Here is a 13,991-nt window from a genome sequence, read left to right on the forward strand (position 1 = left end):
TCACCGAGACTGGCATGCGTCTCTTGAGGAGGGCTTGGGAAAAAATTTGAAAATTTTCGAAATTTTCGAAAAATCAAAAAACGCTGCAAATCTTCTGAAAAGCGCACATAACGAAGAATTTTCGAAAAATTCTGAAAAAAATTAAAAGTTGAAAATTTTCAAAAATTCTTGGTTTTGTGCGCTTTTTGGACGATTTCCTACGTTTTTTGATTTTTCGAAAAATTTGAAATTTTACAAAATTCCAACACCTGATGCCTTGCAGAACCGGTGTGTCTCGAACTGTTTCTGATACACAGTGTCCCTGACGAAGGCTGTCTGTGCTTCACTCGTGCTCTGCACGAACCGGTCTCTTTATGACAGCTGTGACGTTCCGTCTCTGAGAAGCACACGTGGTGGAGACAGCACGTGAGACAGACACTGACTAGCAGAGACAGTTTAGTGCAGACACCGATGCATGCAACACTTGGTGAGACTGATGTCGTGTCCGTCAGAGACACGATGTGGCATTCACCGAGACTGGCATGCGTCTCTTGAGGAGGGCTTGGATAAAAATTTGAAAAATTTCGAAATTTTCGAAAAATCAAAAAACGCTGCAAATTTTCTGAAAAGCGCACATAACCAAGAATTTTCGAAAAATTCTGAAAAAAATTAAAAGTTGAAAATTTTCAAAAATTCTTGGTTTTGTGCGCTTTTTGGACGATTTCCTACGTTTTTTGATTTTTCGAAAAATTTGAAATTTTTCAAAATTCCAACACCTGATGCCTTGCAAAACCGGTGTGTCTCGAACTGTTTCTGATGCACAGTGTCCCTGACGAAGGCTGTCTGTGCTTCACTCGTGCTCTGCACGAACCGGTCTCTGTATGACAGCTGTGACGTTCCGTCTCTGAGAAGCACACGTGCTGGAGACAGCACGTGATACAGACACTGACTAGCAGAGACAGGTTAGTGCAGACACCGTTGCATGCAACACTTGGTGAGACTGAGGTCGAGTCCGTCAGAGACACGATGTGGCATTCACCGAGACTGGCATGCGTCTCTTGAGGAGGGCTTGGGAAAAAATTTGAAATTTTTGAAATTTTCGAAAAATCAAAAAACGCTGCAAATCTTCTGAATAGCGCACATAACCAAGAATTTTCGAAAAAATTTGAAAAAAATTAAAAGTTGAAAATTTTCAAAAATTCTTGGTTTTGTGCGCTTTTTGGACGATTTCCTACGTTTTTTGATTTTTCGAAAAATTTGAAATTTTTGAAAATTCCAACACCTGATGCCTTGCAGAACCGGTGTGTCTCGAACTGTTTCTGATGCACAGTGTCCCTGACGAAGGCTGTCTGTGCTTTCCTCGTGCTCTGCACGAACCGGTCTCTGTATGACAGCTGTGACGTTCCGTCTCTGAGAAGCACACGTGGTGGAGACAGCACGTGAGACAGACACTGACTAGCAGAGACAGGTTAGTGCAGACACCGATGCATGCAACACTTTTTGAGACTGAGGTCGAGTCCGTCAGAGACACGATGTGGCATTCACCGAGACTGGCATGCGTCTCTTGAGGAGGGCTTGGGAAAAAATTTGAAAATTTTCGAAATTTTCGAAAAATCAAAAAACGCTGCAAATCTTCTGAAAAGCGCACATAACGAAGAATTTTCGAAAAATTCTGAAAAAAATTAAAAGTTGAAAATTTTCAAAAATTCTTGGTTTTGTGCGCTTTTTGGACGATTTCCTACGTTTTTTGATTTTTCGAAAAATTTGAAATTTTACAAAATTCCAACACCTGATGCCTTGCAGAACCGGTGTGTCTCGAACTGTTTCTGATGCACAGTGTCCCTGACGAAGGCTGTCTGTGCTTCACTCGTGCTCTGCACGAACCGGTCTCTGTATGACAGCTGTGACGTTCCGTCTCTGAGAAGCACACGTGCTGGAGACAGCACGTGATACAGACACTGACTAGCAGAGACAGGTTAGTGCAGACACCGATGCATGCAACACTTGGTGAGACTGAGGTCGAGTCCGTCAGAGACACGATGTGGCATTCACCGAGACTGGCATGCGTCTCTTGAGGAGGGCTTGGGAAGAAATTTGAAATTTTTGAAATTTTCGAAAAATCAAAAAACGCTGCAAATCTTCTGAATAGCGCACATAACCAAGAATTTTCGAAAAAAATTGAAAAAAATTAAAAGTTGAAAATTTTCAAAAATTCTTGGTTTTGTGCGCTTTTTGGACGATTTCCTACGTTTTTTGATTTTTCGAAAAATTTGAAATTTTTCAAAATTCCAACACCTGATGCCTTGCAGAACCGGTGTGTCTCGAACTGTTTCTGATGCACAGTGTCCCTGACGAAGGCTGTCTGTGCTTTCCTCGTGCTCTGCACGAACCGGTCTCTGTATGACAGCTGTGACGTTCCGTCTCTGAGAAGCACACGTGGTGGAGACAGCACGTGAGACAGACACTGACTAGCAGAGACAGGTTAGTGCAGACACCGATGCATGCAACACTTGGTGAGACTGAGGTCGAGTCCGTCAGAGACACGATGTGGCATTCACCGAGACTGGCATGCGTCTCTTGAGGAGGGCTTGGGAAAAAATTTGAAAATGTTCGAAATTTTCGAAAAATCAAAAAACGCTGCAAATTTTCTGAAAAGCGCACATAACGAAGAATTTTCGAAAAATTCTGAAAAAAATTAAAAGTTGAAAATTTTCAAAAATTCTTGGTTTTGTGCGCTTTTTGGACGATTTCCTACGTTTTTTGATTTTTCGAAAAATTTGAAATTTTACAAAATTCCAACACCTGATGCCTTGCAGAACCGGTGTGTCTCGAACTGTTTCTGATACACAGTGTCCCTGACGAAGGCTGTCTGTGCTTCACTCGTGCTCTGCACGAACCGGTCTCTTTATGACAGCTGTGACGTTCCGTCTCTGAGAAGCACACGTGGTGGAGACAGCACGTGAGACAGACACTGACTAGCAGAGACAGTTTAGTGCAGACACCGATGCATGCAACACTTGGTGAGACTGATGTCGAGTCCGTCAGAGACACGATGTGGCATTCACCGAGACTGGCATGCGTCTCTTGAGGAGGGCTTGGATAAAAATTTGAAAAATTTCGAAATTTTCGAAAAATCAAAAAACGCTGCAAATTTTCTGAAAAGCGCACATAACCAAGAATTTTCGAAAAATTCTGAAAAAAATTAAAAGTTGAAAATTTTCAAAAATTCTTGGTTTTGTGCGCTTTTTGGACGATTTCCTACGTTTTTTGATTTTTCGAAAAATTTGAAATTTTTCAAAATTCCAACACCTGATGCCTTGCAAAACCGGTGTGTCTCGAACTGTTTCTGATGCACAGTGTCCCTGACGAAGGCTGTCTGTGCTTCACTCGTGCTCTGCACGAACCGGTCTCTGTATGACAGCTGTGACGTTCCGTCTCTGAGAAGCACACGTGCTGGAGACAGCACGTGATACAGACACTGACTAGCAGAGACAGGTTAGTGCAGACACCGATGCATGCAACACTTGGTGAGACTGAGGTCGAGTCCGTCAGAGACACGATGTGGCATTCACCGAGACTGGCATGCGTCTCTTGAGGAGGGCTTGGGAAAAAATTTGAAATTTTTGAAATTTTCGAAAAATCAAAAAACGCTGCAAATCTTCTGAAATCGCACATAACCAACAATTTTCGAAAAAAATTGAAAAAAATTAAAAGTTGAAAATTTTCAAAAATTCTTGGTTTTGTGCGCTTTTTGGACGATTTCCTACGTTTTTTGATTTTTCGAAAAATTTGAAATTTTTCAAAATTCCAACACCTGATGCCTTGCAGAACCGGTGTGTCTCGAACTGTTTCTGATACACAGTGTCCCTGACGAAGGCTGTCTGTGCTTTCCTCGTGCTCTGCACGAACCGGTCTCTGTATGACAGCTGTGACGTTCCGTCTCTGAGAAGCACACGTGGTGGAGACAGCACGTGAGACAGACACTGACTAGCAGAGACAGGTTAGTGCAGACACCGATGCATGCAACACTTGGTGAGACTGAGGTCGAGTCCGTCAGAGACACGATGTGGCATTCACCGAGACTGGCATGCGTCTCTTGAGGAGGGCTTGGGAAAAAATTTGAAAATTTTCGAAATTTTCGAAAAATCAAAAAACGCTGCAAATCTTCTGAAAAGCGCACATAACGAAGAATTTTCGAAAAATTCTGAAAAAAATTAAAAGTTGAAAATTTTCAAAAATTCTTGGTTTTGTGCGCTTTCTGGACGATTTCCTACGTTTTTTGATTTTTCGAAAAATTTGAAATTTTACAAAATTCCAACACCTGATGCCTTGCAGAACCGGTGTGTCTCGAACTGTTTCTGATACACAGTGTCCCTGACGAAGGCTGTCTGTGCTTCACTCGTGCTCTGCACGAACCGGTCTCTTTATGACAGCTGTGACGTTCCGTCTCTGAGAAGCACACGTGGTGGAGACAGCACGTGAGACAGACACTGACTAGCAGAGACAGTTTAGTGCAGACACCGATGCATGCAACACTTGGTGAGACTGATGTCGAGTCCGTCAGAGACACGATGTGGCATTCACCGAGACTGGCATGCGTCTCTTGAGGAGGGCTTGGATAAAAATTTGAAAAATTTCGAAATTTTCGAAAAATCAAAAAACGCTGCAAATTTTCTGAAAAGCGCACATAACCAAGAATTTTCGAAAAATTCTGAAAAAAATTAAAAGTTGAAAATTTTCAAAAATTCTTGGTTTTGTGCGCTTTTTGGACGATTTCCTACGTTTTTTGATTTTTCGAAAAATTTGAAATTTTTCAAAATTCCAACACCTGATGCCTTGCAAAACCGGTGTGTCTCGAACTGTTTCTGATGCACAGTGTCCCTGACGAAGGCTGTCTGTGCTTCACTCGTGCTCTGCACGAACCGGTCTCTGTATGACAGCTGTGACGTTCCGTCTCTGAGAAGCACACGTGCTGGAGACAGCACGTGATACAGACACTGACTAGCAGAGACAGGTTAGTGCAGACACCGATGCATGCAACACTTGGTGAGACTGAGGTCGAGTCCGTCAGAGACACGATGTGGCATTCACCGAGACTGGCATGCGTCTCTTGAGGAGGGCTTGGGAAAAAATTTGAAAATTTTCGAAATTTTCGAAAAATCAAAAAACGCTGCAAATCTTCTGAAAAGCGCACATAACGAAGAATTTTCGAAAAATTCTGAAAAAAATTAAAAGTTGAAAATTTTCAAAAATTCTTGGTTTTGTGCGCTTTTTGGACGATTTCCTACGTTTTTTGATTTTTCGAAAAATTTGAAATTTTTGAAAATTCCAACACCTGATGCCTTGCAAAACTGGTGTGTCTCGAACTGTTTCTGATACACAGTGTCCCTGACGAAGGCTGTCTGTGCTTCACTCGTGCTCTGCACGAACCGGTCTCTTTATGACAGCTGTGACGTTCCGTCTCTGAGAAGCACACGTGGTGGAGACAGCACGTGAGACAGACACTGACTAGCAGAGACAGTTTAGTGCAGACACCGATGCATGCAACACTTGGTGAGACTGATGTCGAGTCCGTCAGAGACACGATGTGGCATTCACCGAGACTGGCATGCGTCTCTTGAGGAGGGCTTGGATAAAAATTTGAAAAATTTCGAAATTTTCGAAAAATCAAAAAACGCTGCAAATTTTCTGAAAAGCGCACATAACCAAGAATTTTCGAAAAATTCTGAAAAAAATTAAAAGTTGAAAATTTTCAAAAATTCTTGGTTTTGTGCGCTTTTTGGACGATTTCCTACGTTTTTTGATTTTTCGAAAAATTTGAAATTTTTCAAAATTCCAACACCTGATGCCTTGCAAAACCGGTGTGTCTCGAACTGTTTCTGATGCACAGTGTCCCTGACGAAGGCTGTCTGTGCTTCACTCGTGCTCTGCACGAACCGGTCTCTGTATGACAGCTGTGACGTTCCGTCTCTGAGAAGCACACGTGCTGGAGACAGCACGTGATACAGACACTGACTAGCAGAGACAGGTTAGTGCAGACACCGATGCATGCAACACTTGGTGAGACTGAGGTCGAGTCCGTCAGAGACACGATGTGGCATTCACCGAGACTGGCATGCGTCTCTTGAGGAGGGCTTGGGAAAAAATTTGAAATTTTTGAAATTTTCGAAAAATCAAAAAACGCTGCAAATCTTCTGAATAGCGCACATAACCAAGAATTTTCGAAAAAAATTGAAAAAAATTAAAAGTTGAAAATTTTCAAAAATTCTTGGTTTTGTGCGCTTTTTGGACGATTTCCTACGTTTTTTGATTATTCGAAAAATTTGAAATTTTTCAAAATTCCAACACCTGATGCCTTGCAGAACCGGTGTGTCTCGAACTGTTTCTGATGCAGTGTCCCTGACGAAGGCTGTCTGTGCTTTCCTCGTGCTCTGCACGAACCGGTCTCTGTATGACAGCTGTGACGTTCCGTCTCTGAGAAGCACACGTGGTGGAGACAGCACGTGACACAGACACTGACTAGCAGAGACAGGTTAGTGCAGACACCGATGCATGCAACACTTGGTGAGACTGAGGTCGAGTCCGTCAGAGACACGATGTGGCATTCACCGAGACTGGCATGCGTCTCTTGAGGAGGGCTTGGGAAAAAATTTGAAAATTTTCTAAATTTTCGAAAAATCAAAAAACGCTGCAAATCTTCTGAAAAGTGCACATAACCAAGAATTTTCGAAAAATTCTGAAAAAAAATAAAAGTTGAAAATTTTAAAAAAATTCTTGGTTTTTTCGCTTTTTGGACGATTTAATACGTTTTTTGATTTTTCGAAAAATTTGAAAATTTTCAAAATTCCAACACCTGATGCCTTGCAGAACCGGTGTGTCTCGAACTGTTTCTCAGGCACAGTGTCCCTGACGAATGCTGTCTGTGCTTCACTCGTGCTCTGCACGAACCGGTCTCTGTATGACAGCTGTGACGTTCCGTCTCTTAGAAGCACACGTGCTGGAGACAGCACGTGATACAGACACTGACTAGCAGAGACAGGTTAGTGCAGACACCGATGCATGCAACACTTGGTGAGACTGGGGTCGTGTCCGTCAGAGACACGATGTGGCATTCACCGAGACTGGCATGCGTCTCTTGAGGAGGGCTTGGATAAAAATTTGAAAAATTTAGAAATTTTCGAAAAATCAAAAAACGCTGCAAATTTTCTGAAAAGCGCACATAACCAAGAATTTTCGAAAAATTCTGAAAAAATTAAAAGTTGAAAATTTTCAAAAATTCTTGGTTTTGTGCGCTTTTTGGACGATTTCCTACGTTTTTTGATTTTTCGAAAAATTTGAAATTTTTCAAAATTCCAACACCTGATGCCTTGCAGAACCGGTGTGTCTCGAACTGTTTCTGATGCACAGTGTCCCTGACGAAGGCTGTCTGTGCTTTCCTCGTGCTCTGCACGAACCGATCTCTGTATGACAGCTGTGACGTTCCGTCTCTGAGAAGCACACGTGGTGGAGACAGCACGTGAGACAGACACTGACTAGCAGAGACAGGTTAGTGCAGACACCGATGCATGCAACACTTGGTGAGAATGAGGTCGAGTCCGTCAGAGACACGATGTGGCATTCACCGAGACTGGCATGCGTCTCTTGAGGAGGGCTTGGGAAAAAATTTGAAAATTTTCGAAATTTTCGAAAAATCAAAAAACGCTGCAAATCTTCTGAAAAGCGCACATAACCAAGAATTTTCGAAAAATTCTGAAAAAGAATAAAAGTTGAAAATTTTAGAAAATTTTTGGTTTTATGCGCTTTTTGGACGATTTCCTACGTTTTTTGATTTTTCGAAAAATTTGAAATTTTTCAAAATTCCAACACCTGATGGCTTGCAGAACCGGTGTGTCTCGAACTGTTTCTGATGCACAGTGTCGGACGAATGCTGTCTGTGCTTCACTCGTGCTCTGCACGAACCGGTCTCTGTATGACAGCTGTGACGTTCCGTCTCTGAGAAGCACACGTGCTGGAGACAGCACGTGATACAGACACTGACTAGCAGAGACAGGTTAGTGCAGACACCGATGCATGCAACACTTGGTGAGACTGATGTCGAGTCCGTCAGAGACACGATGTGGCATTCACCGAGACTGGCATGCGTCTCTTGAGGAGGGCTTGGAAAAAGTTTGAAAAATTTCGAAATTTTCGAAAAATCAAAAAACGCTGCAAATCTTCTGAAAAGCGCACATAACCAAGAATTTTCGAAAAATTCTGAAAAAAATTAAAAGTTGAAAATTTTCAAAAATTCTTGGTTTTGTGCGCTTTTTGGACGATTTCCTACGTTTTTTGATTTTTCGAAAAATTTGAAATTTTTCAAAATTCCAACACCTGATGCCTTGCAAAACCGGTGTGTCTCGAACTGTTTCTGATGCACAGTGTCCCTACGAAGGCTGTCTGTGCTTCACTCGTGCTCTGCACGAACCGGTCTCTTTATGACAGCTGTGACGTTCCGTCTCTGAGAAGCACACGTGGTGGAGACAGCACGTGAGACAGACACTGACTAGCAGAGACAGTTTAGTGCAGACACCGATGCATGCAACACTTGGTGAGACTGATGTCGAGTCCGTCAGAGACACGATGTGGCATTCACCGAGACTGGCATGCGTCTCTTGAGGAGGGCTTGGGAAAAAATTTGAAAATTTTCGAAATTTTCGAAAAATCAAAAAACGCTGCAAATCTTCTGAAAAGCGCACATCACCAACAATTTTCTAAAAATTCTGAAAAAAATTAAAAGTTGAAAATTTTAAAAAATTCTTGGTTTTGTGCGCTTTTTGGACGATTTCCTACGTTTTTTGATTTTTCGAAAAATTTGAAAATTTTCGAAATTCCAACACCTGATGCCTTGCAGAACCGGTGTGTCTCGAACTGTTTCTCAGGCACAGTGTCCCTGACGAATGCTGTCTGTGCTTCACTCGTGCTTTGCACGAACCGGTCTCTATATGACAGCTGTGACGTTCCGTCTCTGAGAAGCACACGTGCTGGAGACAGCACGTGATACAGACACTGACTAGCAGAGACAGGTTAGTGCAGACACCGATGCATGCAACACTTGGTGAGACTGAGGTCGAGTCCGTCAGAGACACGATGTGGCATTCACCGAGACTGGCATGCGTCTCTTGAGGAGGGCTTGGGAAAAAATTTGAAATTTTTGAAATTTTCGAAAAATCAAAAAACGCTGCAAATCTTCTGAATAGCGCACATAACCAAGAATTTTCGAAAAAAATTGAAAAAATTAAAAGTTGAAAATTTTCAAAAATTCTTGGTTTTGTGCGCTTTTTGGACGATTTCCTACGTTTTTTGATTTTTCGAAAAATTTGAAATTTTTCAAAATTCCAACACCTGATGCCTTGCAGAACCGGTGTGTCTCGAACTGTTTCTGATGCACAGTGTCCCTGACGAAGGCTGTCTGTGCTTTCCTCGTGCTCTGCACGAACCGGTCTCTGTATGACAGCTGTGACGTTCCGTCTCTGAGAAGCACACGTGGTGGAGACAGCACGTGAGACAGACACTGACTAGCAGAGACAGGTTAGTGCAGACACCGATGCATGCAACACTTGGTGAGACTGAGGTCGAGTCCGTCAGAGACACGATGTGGCATTCACCGAGACTGGCATGCGTCTCTTGAGGAGGGCTTGGGAAAAAATTTGAAAATTTTCGAAATTTTCGAAAAATCAAAAAACGCTGCAAATCTTCTGAAAAGCGCACATAACGAAGAATTTTCGAAAAATTCTGAAAAAAATTAAAAGTTGAAAATTTTCAAAAATTCTTGGTTTTGTGCGCTTTTTGGACGATTTCCTACGTTTTTTGATTTTTCGAAAAATTTGAAATTTTTCAAAATTCCAACACCTGATGCCTTGCAGAACCGGTGTGTCTCGAACTGTTTCTGATGCACAGTGTCCCTGACGAAGGCTGTCTGTGCTTTCCTCGTGCTCTGCACGAACCGGTCTCTGTATGACAGCTGTGACGTTCCGTCTCTGAGAAGCACACGTGGTGGAGACAGCACGTGAGACAGACACTGACTAGCAGAGACAGGTTAGTGCAGACACCGATGCATGCAACACTTGGTGAGACTGAGGTCGAGTCCGTCAGAGACACGATGTGGCATTCACCGAGACTGGCATGCGTCTCTTGAGGAGGGCTTGGGAAAAAATTTGAAAATTTTCGAAATTTTCGAAAAATCAAAAAACGCTGCAAATCTTCTGAAAAGCGCACATAACCAAGAATTTTCGCAAAATTCTGAAAAAAATAAATTTTGAAAATTTTCAAAAATTCTTCGTTTTGTGCGCTTTTTGGACGATTTCCTACGTTTTTTGATTTTTCGAAAAATTTGAAAATTTTCGAAATTCCAACACCTGATGCCTTGCAGAACCGGTGTGTCTCGAACTGTTTCTCAGGCACAGTGTCCCTGACGAATGCTGTCTGTGCTTCACTCGTGCTCTGCACGAACCGGTCTCTGTATGACAGCTGTGACGTTCCGTCTCTTAGAAGCACACGTGCTGGAGACAGCACGTGATACAGACACTGACTAGCAGAGACAGGTTAGTGCAGACACCGATGCATGCAACACTTGGTGAGACTGAGGTCGAGTCCGTCAGAGACACGATGTGGCATTCACCGAGACTGGCATGCGTCTCTTGAGGAGGGCTTGGATAAAAATTTGAAAAATTTAGAAATTTTCGAAAAATCAAAAAACGCTGCAAATTTTCTGAAAAGCGCACATAACCAAGAATTTTCGAAAAATTCTGAAAAAATTAAAAGTTGAAAATTTTAAAAAATTCTTGGTTTTGTGCGCTTTTTGGACGATTTCCTACGTTTTTTGATTTTTCGAAAAATTTGAAATTTTTCAAAATTCCAACACCTGATGCCTTGCAGAACCGGTGTGTCTCGAACTGTTTCTGATGCAGTGTCCCTGACGAATGCTGTCTGTGCTTCACTCGTGCTCTGCACGAACCGGTCTCTGTATGACAGCTGTGACGTTCCGTCTCTGAGAAGCACACGTGCTGGAGACAGCACGTGAGACAGACACTGACTAGCAGAGACAGGTTAGTGCAGACACCGATGCATGCAACACTTGGTGAGACTGATGTCGAGTCCGTCAGAGACACGATGTGGCATTCACCTAGACTGGCATGCGTCTCTTGAGGACGGCTTGGAAAACAATTTGAAAATTTTCGAAATTTTCGAAAAATCAAAAAACGCTGCAAATCTTCTGAAAAGCGCACATAACCAACAATTTTCGAAAAATTCTGAAAAAAATTAAAAGTTGAAAATTTTAAAAAATTCTTGGTTTTGTGCGCTTTTTGGACGATTTCCTACGTTTTTTGATTTTTCGAAAAATTTGAAAATTTTCGAAATTCCAACACCTGATGCCTTGCAGAACCGGTGTGTCTCGAACTGTTTCTCAGGCACAGTGTCCCTGACGAATGCTGTCTGTGCTTCACTCGTGCTCTGCACGAACCGGTCTCTATATGACAGCTGTGACGTTCCGTCTCTGAGAAGCACACGTGCTGGAGACAGCACGTGATACAGACACTGACTAGCAGAGACAGGTTAGTGCAGACACCGATGCATGCAACACTTGGTGAGACTGAGGTCGAGTCCGTCAGAGACACGATGTGGCATTCACCGAGACTGGCATGCGTCTCTTGAGGAGGGCTTGGAAAAAAATTTGAAAAATTAAGAAATTTTCGAAAAATCAAAAAACGCTGCAAATCTTCTGAAAAGCGCAAATAACCAAGAATTTTCGAAAAATTCTGAAAAAATTAAAAATTGCAAATTTTAAAAAATTCTTGGTTTTGTGCGCTTTTTGGACGATTTCCTACGTTTTTTGATTTTTCGAAAAATTTGAAATTTTTCAAAATTCCAACACCTGATGCCTTGCAAAACCGGTGTGTCTCGAACTGTTTCTAATGCACAGTGTCCCTGACGAAGGCTGTCTGTGCTTCACTCGTGCTCTGCACGAACCGGTCTCTGTATGACAGCTGTGACGTTCCGTCTCTGAGAAGCACACGTGGTGGAGACAGCACGTGAGACAGACACTGACTAGCAGAGACAGGTTAGTGCAGACACCTATGCATGCAACACTTGGTGAGACTGAGGTCGAGTCCGTCAGAGACACGATGTGGCATTCACCGAGACTGGCATGCGTCTCTTGAGGAGGGCTTGGGAAAAAATTTGAAAATTTTCGAAAAATCAAAAAACGCTGCAAATCTTCTGAAAAGCGCACATAACCAAGAATTTTCGAAAAATTCTGAAAAAATTAAAAGCTGAAAATTTTCAAAAATTCTTGGTTTTGTGCGCTTTTTGGACGATTTCCTACGTTTTTTGATTTTTCGAAAAATTTGAATTTTTTTCAAAATTCCAACACCTGATGCCTTGCAGAACCGGTGTGTCTCGAACTGTTTCTGATACACAGTGTCCCTGACGAATGCTGTCTGTGCTTCACTCGTGCTCTGCACGAACCGGTCTCTGTATGACAGCTGTGACGTTCCGTCTCTGAGAAGCACACGTGGTGGAGACAGCACGTGAGACAGACACTGACTAGCAGAGACAGGTTAGTGCAGACGCCGATGCATGCAACACTTGGTGAGACTGAGGTCGAGTCCGTTAGAGACACGATGTGGCATTCACCGAGACTGGCATGCGTCTCTTGAGGAGGGCTTGGAAAAAAATTTGAAAATTTTTGAAATTTTCGAAAAATCAAAAAACGCTGCAAATCTTCTGAAAAGCGCACATAACCAAGAATTTTCGAAAAATTCTGAAAAAAATTAAATTTAAAAATTTTCAAAAATTCTTGGTTTTGTGCGCTTTTTGGACGATTTCCTACGTTTTTTGATTTTTCGAAAAAAATTGAATGTGAAATTTTTCAAAAAATTTTAAAAAAAATTCAAAATTCTCCCCACCTGATGCCTTCCCGGAACGGTCTCTTATGTACTGTGTCTGACGAACGCGGTCGTTGCCACACACGGCTTCTGACGTGCAGTCTCTGAAAAGCCCACTTGCAACAGACCTCGTAAGGCAGAGATCGAGACGGGCAGAGACACTGTCGGCCACACGAGTCCTGCAGAGGCCGATTGATGAAGACAGCGAGGCAGTCATCAAGCGTGTGAGATAGAGGGCGAGTCCGGCAGAGACGGGCGGTGGTATTCAGCGAGGCTGGCATGCATTCCTTCGGGTGACTTTTGAAAAAAATTTCAAAATTTTCCAAAAATCAAAAAATGATGTAAACTGTCTGAAAAGCGCACAAAATCAAATTTTTTTGAAAAATTCGAAAAAAATTTTGAATGTGAAATTTTTCAATCATTTTGTGTTTTGTGCGCTTTTTGGATAATTTCCCGCATTTTTTGATTTTTCGAAAATTTTCGAAATTTTCAAAAAAAAATCAAAATTCTCCCCACCTGATGCCTTGCCGGACCGTTCTCTGTCGGATGGTCTCTTATCTACTGTGTCTCTGACGAACACGGTCGTTGCCACACACGGCCTCTGACGTGCAGTCTCTGAAAAGCCCACGTGCAACAGACACCTCGTAAGGCAGAGATCGAGATGGGCAGAGACACTGTCGGCCACACACCGAGTCCTGCAGAGGCCAATTGATGAAGACACTGAGGCAGTCAGGAAGCGCGTGAGATAGAGGCCGAGTCCGGCAGAGACGGGCGTTAGTATTCACCGAGGCTTGCATGCATCAGTTTGACAAAGTTTTGAAGAAAAGTTGAAAATCACCAAACTTTCTAAAAATCAAAAAATGCTTAAAATTTTCTGAAAAGCGCACAAAACCATAATTTTTTGATATATTCGAAAAAATTTGAAAGTGGATTTTTTTTAAAAGAAATTGTTTTTTGCGCTTTTTGGACAATTTCCAGCATTGATTAGCCTAGGTGCTGCAGACTGCACCTAACGTAGAGATCGAGAAGGGTAGACATGGTGCTTTGAATTTGTTGGCTGTGCTGCAGTTGTGTCACAAATCCAATGTG

Source organism: Zootermopsis nevadensis, unplaced genomic scaffold (genome assembly GCF_977971745.1).
Source record: "Zootermopsis nevadensis isolate Lab colony 2312 unplaced genomic scaffold, Znev_1.0 Znev_ptg000008l, whole genome shotgun sequence".
In the NCBI taxonomy this organism is placed as follows: domain Eukaryota; kingdom Metazoa; phylum Arthropoda; class Insecta; order Blattodea; family Termopsidae; genus Zootermopsis; species Zootermopsis nevadensis.